This window comes from Bufo gargarizans, chromosome 2 (assembly GCF_014858855.1).
Source record: "Bufo gargarizans isolate SCDJY-AF-19 chromosome 2, ASM1485885v1, whole genome shotgun sequence".
In the NCBI taxonomy this organism is placed as follows: domain Eukaryota; kingdom Metazoa; phylum Chordata; class Amphibia; order Anura; family Bufonidae; genus Bufo; species Bufo gargarizans.
The window spans coordinates 635,569,488-635,583,756 of NC_058081.1; positions in this window are offsets into that span (position 1 = coordinate 635,569,488).

Genomic DNA, 14,269 nt, shown 5'->3' on the forward strand with positions numbered 1-14,269 from the left:
TCCAGCCAAGAGTCAATGGGTTCCTCTAACACAACGCTTAGTTTTCATGGCTTGTGAGCAGGCCCTGTGCCCCCAACTGTACTCAACCTGCCTCTGTCATTTTCTGTTTCCTCAGCCAGAGAAGTATTATATGTCGTAGGCTCGGCTCCACTTGATGAGCGACATTTGCGATATTTTGCAAATATTTTGTAGAATATTTGTTGAATATTCGCAAATTCGAATATTTATTAGGAGTAGTGTTGAGTGCGATATTTTTTCGTAATGCAAATTTTTGTAATGAGAGTTTTCGTAATGAGAATCAATGGGATTGTGAAAACTCAGATCCGATGGTATATTCTAACCCCCAGGCATTCCCATGGTGACGGGGACGCTTGTTGGGGAGGAGTATGCCAAAGTGGAACAACTGTACAGATTATAAAAAAAAAAGACGAACAAGAATATATAGCAATATAGTGAATATTCAAAAAAAAAAAACTAATAAATGTAGAACAATTTAGCTAATATAGTGTTATAATATTTTTTTTTTATAGTTGTCATTTTTTTCCAATCCGAATTTCAGAAAAAAAGATTACAACTACTAGACAAAGAAAATTATATTAGCTAAATTGATCAATATTAGTTTTTTTCCAAATATTCGCTATATATATTTTTTTAGAATATTCGTAATATTCTAAAACAAGAATATATAGCAGTATAGCGAATTATTATATTGCGAAAATTCGCATTATGAAAATTCTTATTTCAAGAATTTGCATTACAAAAATTCGCAATCAACACTACTTCTAAATTCAAAGATATTGCAGCCTTCTCATTGGCTTACAAGCTAGAAGCAGGGAGGGATCATCCGTACTGATAAAAAAATATATATATATTGAATATTCATTATATTACTATATATTCTTGTTTTAGAATATTACGAATATTCAAAAAAACCAATATATAGCAATATAGCGAATATTAAAAAAAAAAGAATATAGAGCAATTTAGCTAATATAGTGCTATAATCTTCTTTGTCTAGTAATTGAATTTTTTTTTCTCATCTGAAGTTCAGATTGGAAAAAAATTACAACTATAAAAAAAAAAGAATATAGCACTATATTTTCAAGGGCCACTGAGGAAGAGGTACAGCACCGCGAAATGCGTCTGGTGTGAGAAGTGAGCAATGCACTGAAAATCTGCAATAAGAAAATAAAGGAGAATCATCTTTGTCCGGATTCTGAGTAAGCGGTCGCCTATCAGTGATGTCATCTCAGCTTGAGGTCTAGCACACCACGTGGGATGCCGCTGGTGTGTGGCCGCCTGGAATCAGCGCTGCAAAAGAGGCAGTGAAGACGGATAAGACCCAGCTCCTGGGGAGTATCCATTATGACATTTTGAATGTACCAGGTGACTTGTGGCTGTGCTACCAACTGTTAATAGTGCTGCATATACTAATTGGACTCTAATTGTGAATGATCAGAAGTCATTGGCATTAAGTCCTACACAGCTTTGACCATTACATCTGCACTAATCTGGCTGCGGCATACTGATATACGTGCCATATTTCCAGTGCTATACAGTCGGCATATATGGACCATCTTGTCTATTGATTAGCACGGCACACTGCCGACATACAGTACATGCTATAGGAATTACTCTGGGACGGGTGCATTGATATACATAGGCTCGGACTGGCCCACAGGAGTACAGGGTAATCCCCCGGTGGGCCCCTGAGCAAGGTGGGCCCCTTGTCTCCCACCCCCTGCACAAGTGGCACATAACACATTAGACTTACTGCACTACACACATATATTCAATGTACAGCATCTCAACCAGCCTATGTTCATATAAAAAACATGTTAGATTATTTATTATATTTGAATGTATCTGTACGGTGGGCCTCCAAAATAAATTTTACTGGTGGGCCCTAGGTACCCCAGTCCGACACTGGATATACGGGACTCATTCCTATCTGTATAGAGGTCATACATTTATTTATAGCCTGCATTTTATGTACATTTGATTTTAGGGGATATTTTTTTTTGGTTGAATAAATTGTGCATCATTGTTCTTTCAAGTGTGTCCTTTTGAGTGTGCCCCTTCCTTGCTTTTGGTTATTAGCTAAATTGTTCAACATTATTTTATTTTTTTTCCCGAATATTCACTATATTATACACAGTGGGATGTGAAAGTTTGGGCAACCTTGTTAATCGTCATGATTTTCCTGTCCCTCAACTTTGACAAGATTCCCAGTCCCTGCACTGGCCACACAGCCCCACAGCATGATGGAACCACCACCATATTTTACTGTAGGTAGCAGGTGTTTTTCTTGGAATGCTGTGTTCTTTTTCCTCTATGCATAACGCCCCTTGTTATGGCCACATAACTCAATTTTAGTTTCATCAGTCCACAGCACCTTATTCCAAAATGAAGCTGGCTTGTCCAAATGTGCTTTAGCCCACCTCAAGCGGCACTTTTTGTGCTGTGGGCGGAGAAAAGGCTTCCTCTGCATCACTCTAGCATACAGCATCTCCTTGTGTAAAGTGCGCCGAATGGTTGAACGATGCACAGTGACTCCATCTGCAGCAAGATGATGTTGTAGGTCTTTGGTGCTGGTCTGTGGGTTGACTCTGACTGTTGTCACCATTCGTCGCTTCTGTCTATCTGAGATTTTTCTTGGTCTGCCACTTCGAGCCTTAACTTGAACTGAGCCTGTGGTCTTCCATTTCCTGAATATGTTCCTAACTGTGGAAACAGACAGCGGAAATCTCTGAGACAGCTTTCTGTATCCTTCCCCTAAACCATGATGGTGAACAATCTTTGTCTTCAGGTCATTTGAGAGTTGTTTTGAGACCCCCATGTTGCTACTCTTCAGAGAAAATTAAAAGAGGAGGGAAACTTACAATTGACCCCCTTAAATACTCTTTCTCAAAATTGGATTCACCTGTGTATGTAGGTCAGGGGTCACTGACCTTACCAAGCCAATTTGAGTTCCAATAATTAGTTCTAAAGGTTTTAGAATCAATAAAATGACAACAGTGCCCAAATTTATGCACCTGCCAAATTTTGTTTAAACAATTATAGCACACTTTCTGTAAATCCAATAAACTTCATTTCACTTCTCAAATATCACTGTGTGTGTCTCCTATATGAGATATTTTACTGACATTTTTTATCGTAACAACCAACGATTTATACAGGAAAATCATGACGATTAACAAGGTTGCCCAAACTTTCGCATCCAACTGTATACTTGTTTTAGAATATTACGAATATTCTAAAAAATGAATATATTAGTTTTTTAGAATATTCATCTTTTTTTTTTTTTTTTTATCTGTACAGTTGTTCCACTTTGGCATACTCCTCCCTAACAAGCATCCCCGTCACCATGGGAACGCCTGGGGGTTAGAATATACCATCGGATCTGAGTTTTCACAATCTCTTTGATTCTCATTACAAAACTTTGCATTACGAAAATTCGCAATCAACACTACTCATAAAGTCAAAGATATTGCAGCCTTCTCATTGTCACGAGTTAGAGATCCAGCAAAAGACAAGCAATAAACAAATGGAAATCAGGTACAGACACACAAGAGTTTATTGCACAAACAAAAACCAGGGACGGCAGCACAGACAAAACATGAGCTTTATGTACCATCTAGTAATACTCCAGAAGGCCATGACTAAGCAACTCCTGGTATTCACTAAGGCCCTAGATGGTAGGGTTAGACTTTGCAGCAGGAAGTTGCCAGGGTCCACTCCAGAGCGTGAACTAGACAGTGACAGCAAGAACGAACAGACAACAGTTACCAGAACGTACCGATGGCACATAGGCAAACATAACATAGACGGGTAAATACAAACAGGGCAACTAATAACACAAGCAGGAGTTCATAGCAAGGGAACAGGAGTGACAATGAGCAGAGAAGGACTTGCTCCACCAGAAGTAAACTGCATGGCCTTGCCCATGGCACTCTGCTGCAAAGAAAGGTGCAGCAATGGCTTGCTGAACAGAATATCCCCTAAAGCAGAGTAAGAATATGAAATAGGGGAAGACAGGTACGATACAAGATAGACATGACAAATAAGGGCAGAGGCATAAAGACATAATAATAAACACAGGGGAACTCAAACATAACTGGCAACCGTGATAACAGAAACACAGGAGAAAGGACAACAATGAACAAGAAGGCGAACTCACAGAACACAGACAGACATGGATGCCATGGGTCAGCGGCATGGGAGACAAAATACAAACCAAGAGAAGGACAGGACAAACACATACAAGAAGAGCTGACCCAGAACTAAGGGAAAAATCAGCGTTATATACAGATTCCGTGAGTGCAGCAGAGAGGCCACACCCATGGAGCAGACAGAGAGGATTAACTCCTAATAGGCACACAGGGGAGTTAACCTATAAAGAACCACAAACAACACACAGGAACGGAGCTGCAGCGAGAGCATAGACAGAAGGTCACAGCCAGAGGTAATGACTGTGACACTCATTGGCCCACAAGCTAGAAGCAGGGAGGGATCATGTTTACTGATTTAAAAAAAAATCTTGAATATTCGAAATTACGAATATATATCACTATATTCTAAATATTCGCAAATTCTCGAAGTGCCGATATTCGCAATAAAAATTTGCAATTCAAATATTCGTGATCAACACTATCCACCACCTCAGCTGAAGGGCTCTGTCTTTCCTTTCCATCATCTACTGGTCCTGATGATCCTGCTCCTCTTCCTCCTACTTCTCATCAGTCATTTTGTCACATTCGATCACCGATGCGATTGCCAAGACACAGCAGTATGCGTGCACTCATCCAACAGCGCTTAAGCTGAACATGCTCCTGGCCAAGCTGCTGGTGCTGCGGTTCCTCCCTTTCCAAGTGGTGGACTCTGCACCATTCAGAGAACTGATTTCTTGTGCCAAGCTGAGGTATAGAGTCCCAAGCCGTTGTTTCTTTGCAAAAAAGGCAGTACCAGCCCTGCACATATATGTAGAACAGAAGTTGGGTCAGTCCTTAAGCCTGTTGGGGTCTGCCAAAGTGCATGGCAGCACCGACGTGTAGAGCTTTAACTACGGTCAAGGACAAGGATATGTCCTTTATGTGACGCCGCTTCCGCTTCCACGTTCTCATGCCGTTGGTCCTGCGACAATGTCTACCTCTGCCTCCTCATCCTCCACTGTGTCCTCATCCTCCACTGCAGGAACAATTCACAGTGATCCTCCAGCATACCACATGTGCAGGGCATAGCGATGTCACGCTGTTCTGCACCTAGTTTGCCTGGGCACACAGGGGGGGAACTGCTCTGCGTCCTTCATCAAGAAATTAAATCCTGCCTTTTCCTCAACACAATCGGAATTATGGTAACCAACAACAGGAAGAACATGGTGTCGGAGCTGCATCAAAGACAGCTGAGCCATGCGCCTTGCGTGGCGCATGAGTTCAATCTGGTTGTAAAGCGGTTCCTGAAGTCTTCACCCCATCTGCAAGACATCCTGAAAATGGCCAGGAATCTTTGCATGCACTTCAGCCACTCATACACCGCAAAGCACACCTCCTTGAGCTGCAGCGGCAGAACGGCGTCCCCCAACATAAGCTGATATGCGACGTTTCCACCTGCTGGAATTTCACTCTTCATATGTTGGACCAATAATATGAACAGAGAAAGCCATAAACAAATTCTTGATGATACAGATGAACAGAGGTACTCCCCTGTGTAACTTCCTGGCTAGCCAGTGACAGCTCATGCGTGACACCTGCTATTTGCTCGGGCCCTTTGGGGAGGCCACTTTATTTGTCAGTCACCAGGACTACGGAATGAACAACGTCATTCCACTGATTCATGTCCTGGAGCAGATGCTGCTAAATCTTGCTGACCTGTTTCTTCTGGCCCTATGCATGCTCAGTTGCTTGTCACCATTCGGCATAGGGATGACTATTGGCTCTTCACCATGTTAGACTCTCGCTACCAGTACAAAATGGGGGCCTTTTTTACACCCGCTGAGAGGGAGGACAAACTTAACTACTATCAAGATGTCCTATGTAGTCAGTTGGCTACTACCTATGTGCGCCATCGCCCATCCATAAGCACTTCTGACCGAAGGGGTCTTCTACGCTCACATTCCACTGCCATGGGTGCTGGGGGAGGGTTGTGGGACAGGAGCAGTATCAGCCTTATCAGCAGCAACTTAAAGGGGTTGTCCGTGTTCAGAGCTGAACCCGGACATACCCATATATTCATCCAGTCAGCACCCCTGATGTTAGCATCGGAGCATCTCATGCTCCGATGCACTCCCTTGCCCTGCGCTCGCTAGATCGCGCAGGGCACGGGTTCTTTTGTTTACAATACCACATTGCAAGGCGGAAGCAGTGTGTTCAGTGACGTTACCGGGCAGTCAAATGGAAAGCCTGGTTCATCACCGGAATGCCTGAGAATGCCTTTGCACTGTGCAATTCAGCGCAGGGCAAAGGAGAGCATCGGAGCATGAACTGCTCTGATGCTCAAGTCAGGGGAGATGCCTGGGTGAAAATGGAGGTATGTCCGGGTTCAGCTCTCAACCCGGACAAAGCCTTTAAGTCTAGATTCGCTGATGAGCAGCTTTCTTCACCTGCCTACTGAAGAAAATACTTACCAGCAGCAGCAGGAGGTAGACATAGAGCAGAACCTGAACCAGCAGGTTCTGGCATACTAGGAGTGCACCCTGCCACCCCACATTGAAGATCCCTTGGAATACTTGGCAGCCAAACTAGATTTGTGGCTAAGTTAGCCCTGGACAAGCTTTCCTGCCCTGCCAGCAGTGTGGCATCATAGTGGATATTTAGTGCGGCGGGGGCCATAGAACTCACCTGTCTACAATGTGGAGAAACTGACCTTTGTGGAGATAAATTAGGCGTGGATCAGCCAGGATTTCCACACAACAGTGCCTGATGCATTAGACTAGATCATCCAAGGTGCCATAGCTAAACCTTGTCAAAGAGACCTGTTTCTTCTGGATACCTGCTTCAGCTACTATTCTGATGCTGGAATATGCCTGCTGCCAGGTGTTCCTACTGCCACCCACCATCTTCAGCTGGTACTGGTATTGCTCCCCACCTCACCACTATGTGACTGGGCCACTCTGTGGTCTCTTCATGCTGTTACCACCTCACCTCTCTGGGGTCTTCTTATCCTGCTGCCAGCTCACCACTATGTCACTGGGCCACCCTGTGGCCTCCTCATGCTGCTGCCAGCTCACCGTTAAGTCACAGGGTCTCTGGGGTCTCCTTATCCTGCTGCCAGCTCACCACTATGTGACTGGGCCACTCTGTGATCTCTTCATGCTGTTACCACCTCACCTCTCTGTGGTCTCCTCATGCTGCTTTCAGCTCACATCTATGTCACTGGGCCACTCTGTGCTCTCCACATACTGCTGCCACCTCACCACTCTGTGGTCTCCTCATGCTGCTGCCACCTCAACACTATGTCACTGGGTCATTCTGTGTTCTCCTCATGTTGTTGCCAGCTCACCACTCTCTGGTCTCCACATGCTGCTGCCAGCCCACCACTATGTCAAAGGGCCACTCTGTGTTCTCCTCATGCTACTGCTACCTCACCACTTTGTGGTCTCCTCATGCTGCTGCCAGGCCACCACTATGTCACTGGACCACTCTATGGTCTCCTCATTCTGCTACCACGTCACCATTCTGTGTTCTCCTCATGCTGCTGCCAACTCACCACTATGTCATTGGGCCACTCTGTTGTCTCCTCATGCTGCTGCCACCACACCACTCTGTGGTCTCTTCATGCTGCTGCCACCTCCCCACTCTGTCACTTGGCCATTCTGTGGTCTCCTCATGCTGCTGCCACCTCACCATTATGTCACTGGGCCACTCTGTAGTCTCCTCATGCTGATGCCACCTCACCAATCTGTGGTCTCCATATGCTGCTGCTACCTCCCCACTCTGTCATTGGGCCACTCTGTGGTCTTCTCATGCTGCTGCCACCTCAACTTTCTGTCACTGGGTCACTCTGTGGTCTCTACCTGCTGCTTCCACCTCTGCACCCTGTCACTGGGCCACTGTGTGGTCTCCTCAAGCAGCTGCTACCTCCCCACTCTGTCATTGGGCCACTCTGTGGTCTTCTCATGTTACTGCCACCTCACCACTCTGTGGTATTCTCCTGCTGCCACCTCACCCTTTGTGGACTCCACATGCTGCTGCCACCTTTCCACTCTGTCACTGGGCCACTTTGTGGTCTCCTCATGCTGCTGCCAGCTCACCACTATGTCACTGGGCCAATCTGTGGTCTTCTCATGCTACTGTCACATCACCACTCTGTGGTGTCCTCATGCTGCTGCCACCCCACCACTCTGTGGTCTACTCAATCTGCTGCCACCTCAACACTCTGCCATTGGGCCACGCTGTGGTCTCCTCATGATGCTGGTACCTCACCACTCTGTCACTGGGCCACTCTGTGGTCTCCTCATGCTGCTGCTACCTCACCACTCTGTCACTTGGCCACTTTGTGAACCTCTCATGCTGTAGGAAAACTAGAGGAATGGTCAAAAATCTGGCAACTAAAATTTAATGTTGATAAGTGCAAGATAATGCACCTGGGGCATAAAAACCCAAGAGCAGAATATAAAATCAGTGATACAGTCCTAACCTCAGAATCTGAGGAAAAGGATTTAGGGGTCATTATTTCAGAAGACTTAAAGGTAGGCAGACAATGTCATAGAGCAGCAGGAAATGCTAGCAGAATGCTTGGGTGTATAGGGAGAGGCATTACCAGTAGAAAGAGGGAGGTGCTCATGCCGCTCTACAGAGCACTAGTGAGACCTCATTTGGAGTATTGTGCGCAGTACTGGAGACCATATCTCCAGAAGGATATTGATACTTTGGAGAGAGTTCAGACAAGAGCTACTAAACTAATACATGGATTGCAGGATAAAACTTACCAGGAAAGATTAAAGGACCTGAACATGTATAGCTTGGAAGAAAGACGAGACAGAGGGGATATGATAGAAACTTTTAAATACATAAAAGGAATCAACAAGGTAAAAGAGGAGATAATATTTAGGCAAAGGTTTAAAAGTAATATCAGGAAGTATTATTTTACTAAGAGAGTAGTGCATGCGTGGAATAGCCTTCCTGCAGAAGTGGTAGCTGCAAATACAGTGAAGGAGTTTAAGCATGCATGGGATAGGCATAAAGCCATCCTTTATATAATATAGGGCCAGGGGCTATCCATAGTATTCAGTATATTGGGCAGACTACATGGGCCAAATGGTTCTTATCTGCCGACACATTCTATGTTTCTATGTTTCCCACCCTCCCCTCTCCCTGACTGGGCCTTTTTTGGCCTGGATGACATCACCATTTATTTGACCCTTCGTCTGACCTTTCAAAAGGAAGGAAAAATGAAACGCACAATGGGTACAATACACAGAAGACATGCAAATATTTTATTCACAAGTCATCTCTGTTTTGGAGCCACTCCTGCTTTTTTTTTTATTTTGCTTCAGCAATACTGATGGATTACTGACCAAATGCTGAGTAAAGGCAGATGCTCAACAGACAGGATCTGTTTTTTGGGGTTATTGTTCTGACGAATCAGAGGAAGGGCAAAATAATCAGTGACATCAACAGAAACCTACTGCTGACACCATCTCCACTCTGACAGGGGGGCTCTACTTGTATGTATAAGCGTTTAATGGAACAGGTTCTGTAGAAATCTATGTGGAATCAACTGACGATGGTGTAAAAGGAGTGTGCTCTTTCACGCTATAGTAGGATCTTGGGCCTATGCAAGGTTCTTTATACCTGGCGCTAACATTGGCCTGTACATTACCGTATTTCTCGCCCATTAAGACGCACCAGCCCATAAGACGCACCTAGGTTTTTGAGGAGGAAAATAAGAAGAAAAAAATGTTTTAACCAAAAGGTGTGCTTTTGGTTGGTTTGAACTAATGGCGGTCTGTGCATGACACTATTATGGGGGATCTGTGGATGATTCACTGTTATGGGGTGGGGGATTTGTGGATGGCACTGGTATGTGGGGTATCTGTGGATGGCACTGTTATGGGGGGAGCTGTCGATGGCATTATGATGGGGGAAGGGGTCTGTGGATGGCATTATGATGGTGGGGGGGATCTGTGGATGGCATTATGATGGTGGGGGGATCTGTGTATGGCATTATGATGGAGGGGGGGATTTGTGGATGACACTGCTATATGTGTCATCCACAGATCCCCCCATAACAGTCCCATCCACATATCCCCCCATCATAATGCCATCCACAGACCCCCCATCATAATGCCATTCACAGATCCCCCATCATAATAATGCTATCCACAGATCCCCCCCACCATCATAATGCCATTCACAGATCCCCCCATCATAATGCCATCCACAGAAACCCCCATCATTATCCCATCCATAGATCCCTAAGGAGGGGCTGTAGTAGGCGCGGAGAGCTGCGGGCAGTGCAGGCACTGTACTCTGGCCCGCCGCTCAGTATGTACTGTATTATATCTAGTGTTAATCATAATATCTAAACTGCGCTCCCCCTGCTCCCCATCTGTACCGTACTTACCTGTACATGTCACACTCCGTCTCCTGTAGTAAGCGCTAGCAGAAAGGCCGGGCTGCAGGTGGCCGTAACTCACTGAGGTCATGTGCTTGCTCCTCCTGCTTCATTCATAAAGTAGGCGGAGCAGGTACGTGACCTCAGTGAGTTATGGCCGCCTGCAGCTCGGCCTGCTTGCTATCGCTTACTACAGGAGACGGAGTGTGTCATGTACAGGTAAGTACGGTACAGATGGGGAGCAGGGGGAGCGCAGTTTAGATATTATGATTAACACTAGATATAATACAGTACATACTGAGCGGCGGGCCAGAGTACAGTGCCTGCACTGCCCGTCGCTCTCCCCGCCTACTACAGTCCCTCCTCCCTCCTCCATCATCACTAATACATCGCAGACTGCAATGTAAATTGCCAGTATTCGCCCCATAAGACGCAGGGGCACTTTTCCCCCACTTTTGGGAGGGGGGGGTGCGTCTTATGGGGCGAAAAATACGGTATTTGGTCAGTTTTGGTCCCATAAAGCGTGCAGTGATTCTAAGAGTGACGCCTGTTATCTGCATGTCATACTGACTCACAGTATTGTTTCACTACCACAGCAGCTCCCCATGCGTGTTTCTGCAAGGTACAGTATTCCACACCACTATACAGGCTCTCTGAAGCTAGGAAATAGCAGTTTTTTTATGAAATTTGCCACAAATAAATTTGGATTGAATGAAATCTTTTTGCTCATCTCTACTCATAACACCTAATCCATGAACCTCTGTACAGTCATCCTTTTTTAAAGTCCATAAGTAATCTGAAAAAGGACCTCCCTGATCCAGAGGGAAGTTTGACCTTTAGGCAACTTTCACACTCGTGTTTTGTGTGGATCCGTCATGGACGGATCTGTTCAGATAATACATCTGTCTGCATCCGTTCAGAACGGATCTGTTTGTATTATCTTTAACATAGCCAAGACAGATCCGTCTTGAACACTATTGAAAGTCAATGGAGGACGGATCTGTTTTCTATTGTGCCAGATTGTGTCAGTGAAAACGGATCCGTCCCCATTGACATTGTGTGCCAGGATGGATTAGTTTCACACCAAAATGCTGCAAGCAGAATGGAGACTGAACTGATGCAAACTGATCCTTTTCCATTCAGAATGCATTAGAATGCAAACTTGGACCGCTTGTGAGAGCCCTGAATGGATCTCACAAACAGAAAGCCAAAACGCGAGTGTGAAAGTAGACTTAGGCTAGGTCTACACGACGACATTTGTCGCGCGACATTTTGTTGCAATAATGTCGCGCGACTATTTTTATAATGGCAGTCTATGGTGTCGCACTGCAACATGCGACATGCTGCGACTGCGACGCGACAGTCGCAGAAAATCCATTCGAGATGGATTTTTCTGCGACTGTCGCATCGCAGTCGCAGCATGTCGCATGTTGCAGTGCGACACCATAGACTGCCATTATAAAAATTGTCGCGCAACATTAGTGCAACAAAATGTTGCGCGACAAATGTTGCGCCCTATCTGTCGCGCGACTTTTTGTCGCGCAACAAATGTCGTCGTGTAGACCTAGCCTTAGTCCTTCTGATCAATTTGCAACGCTTGTTTGGGGCTTTACCCTCCCACTGCTCTGTTCTCTCCCACTGCCCTGTGTTCCCAGGGGTTGATGGACCAGTGTGCAGGCTCCCCTTAAATCAAAACAGCACTAACTATTCTGCTTATTCTCTGAAGCACCACAACACTTAATTTGCACTAAATTTGGCTATATAAATGCTCCAGAATCACCAACTCCATCTTAATTAACCAGGCAAAGTTAGGAGATAACAAAAGCCAGATTCAGATGCAAGTCATAGCAACTGCCCAAAGTTGGTAAGTAGATGAACATGAAACAATAGTATGACCCTTGTTGCCTATAACAATATATTGCCTATAGGCATTTGTATAAAAAAATTTTTTTAAGGCTGATTTCAGCCTGTATTTGTGGGAGGGACCTCCCTCCTTCCCTCAGTACGTGCAATCCTCGTGTGGACGTGGGCTTTACGTGGACGTACGCCGCATGTGCTCGTTTCCCTGTATTCCTACCTTGTCGGAATTGTATATCAATGTTCGTACCTACTTGGGGGCCTGGTTCGCCTACAGTTTTTTCGGACACAGTGGCTTCCCAGGGTTTTGCAGCGATTTCTCATAACCAGTGGTTCGCTGGACCCTGGCCGCCAGAGTTTTCAGCAATATCGGAACTCCTTTAGGTCCTCTCCACTCATGGAGATCTGCCCGATAGTAGCAGCGGCCCAAGTGTGGGGTAGATCCTGGTCCAATCAATCGGTTGCTTTCATCACCGATAATCAGGCAGTGGTGGACATCCTGGCGAAAGGCAGATCCGACTCCCGGCAAATCATGCCTTTTGTGCGTAAATTGGTCTTGCTTTCATTACATTGCAACTTCCATTTTTGTTGCCATCACATCCAGGGCTCCAAAAATCTGGCAGCAGATGCCCTATCGCGGTTCAATTTTGCAACTTTTTTCCAGGTCATGCCAGAAGCAGAACCACACGGGTTAACCCCTCCAGTATATCAAGATCTGGTATTGGACTAGAAGGCCACCTCTCGACTGCCTACGAATTAGTCGGCAAGTCCCTTTCAGCCAACACGATAAGGAACTATAAAACTGGATGGAACATCTTCAAGCAGTTTGCAAGGTCTCTCCCAGACTGTCGTATCGTTCCAGATAACCACAAGCATATTATGGCTTTCCTGGCTTATTGTCATCGAGACCTCAAGCTATCCTATAATTCGATACGATTATACCTAGCCGGGGTACAATATTTCTCCCTGCTGGAGCAGCCTGGGCGCAGGTCAGTGTTTGCATCCCCAATTATCAAGGCCACACTCAGGGGTATTCAGAAAGAGTGTGCGGGGAGTGCCCTGAGGCGTCAGCCAGTCTCTGGAGATCTGTTCCGTTCCTTGTCTAAAGCCCTGGACGGCAACCGCTTTTGGGCCATACTCTAGCATTGTCATAAAAGCGGCAATGTATCTTAGTTTTTATGGTTTCCTACGGCCAAGGGAATTCACTTGTATTTCGGCTAGGGATAAAGGGCTTTCTATTGGCCTGTTAGTTTGGCTAGAGGACTAGAGGATCATTTCTCGTTGTCATTTCTCCTTGTCATTAAAAATCACAAAAACTTCTCAGGTAGGCCCTGCAGTCAAAATCAGGTATTTTCAGTCTCATAACAATTGGTGTCCGGTCAAAGTTCTGAAGGGGTCAATTGCCATGTTGAGGGATGCAAGTCCAGATGAGCAGCTGCTACCTTTTAAAGGCCCACCACTTACCACCTCACAAGCATATACGCATTCTCATATCCGGTATAGGCCTCGATCCATCCTCCGTGTCGGGCCATTCTTTCCGTATAGGCGCCGCTTCGGCAGCTTCAAAACAAGGGGTCCTGGCACATATCATCAGGAAAATGGGCAGATGGCAGTCATCCTGTTTTAACTGTTACGTACCCAATCCTCAGTATGAAATTTCAAAAGCTTTTTGCACTCTCGTGCTGTAAGTTGTTGGCGATGTATAATAAATATTTAAAGAACACTTCTTTACCTGTCTGGTCTGTTTTTTGCCCCCTTATAGGCTTACTCCGCAAGTGGCTAAGGGCACACTTCAGCCATGTCAGGTCCACGGATCGTTCGGGTTGTCCCCACGTTTTTCTTCATCAGTAGTCCCGAC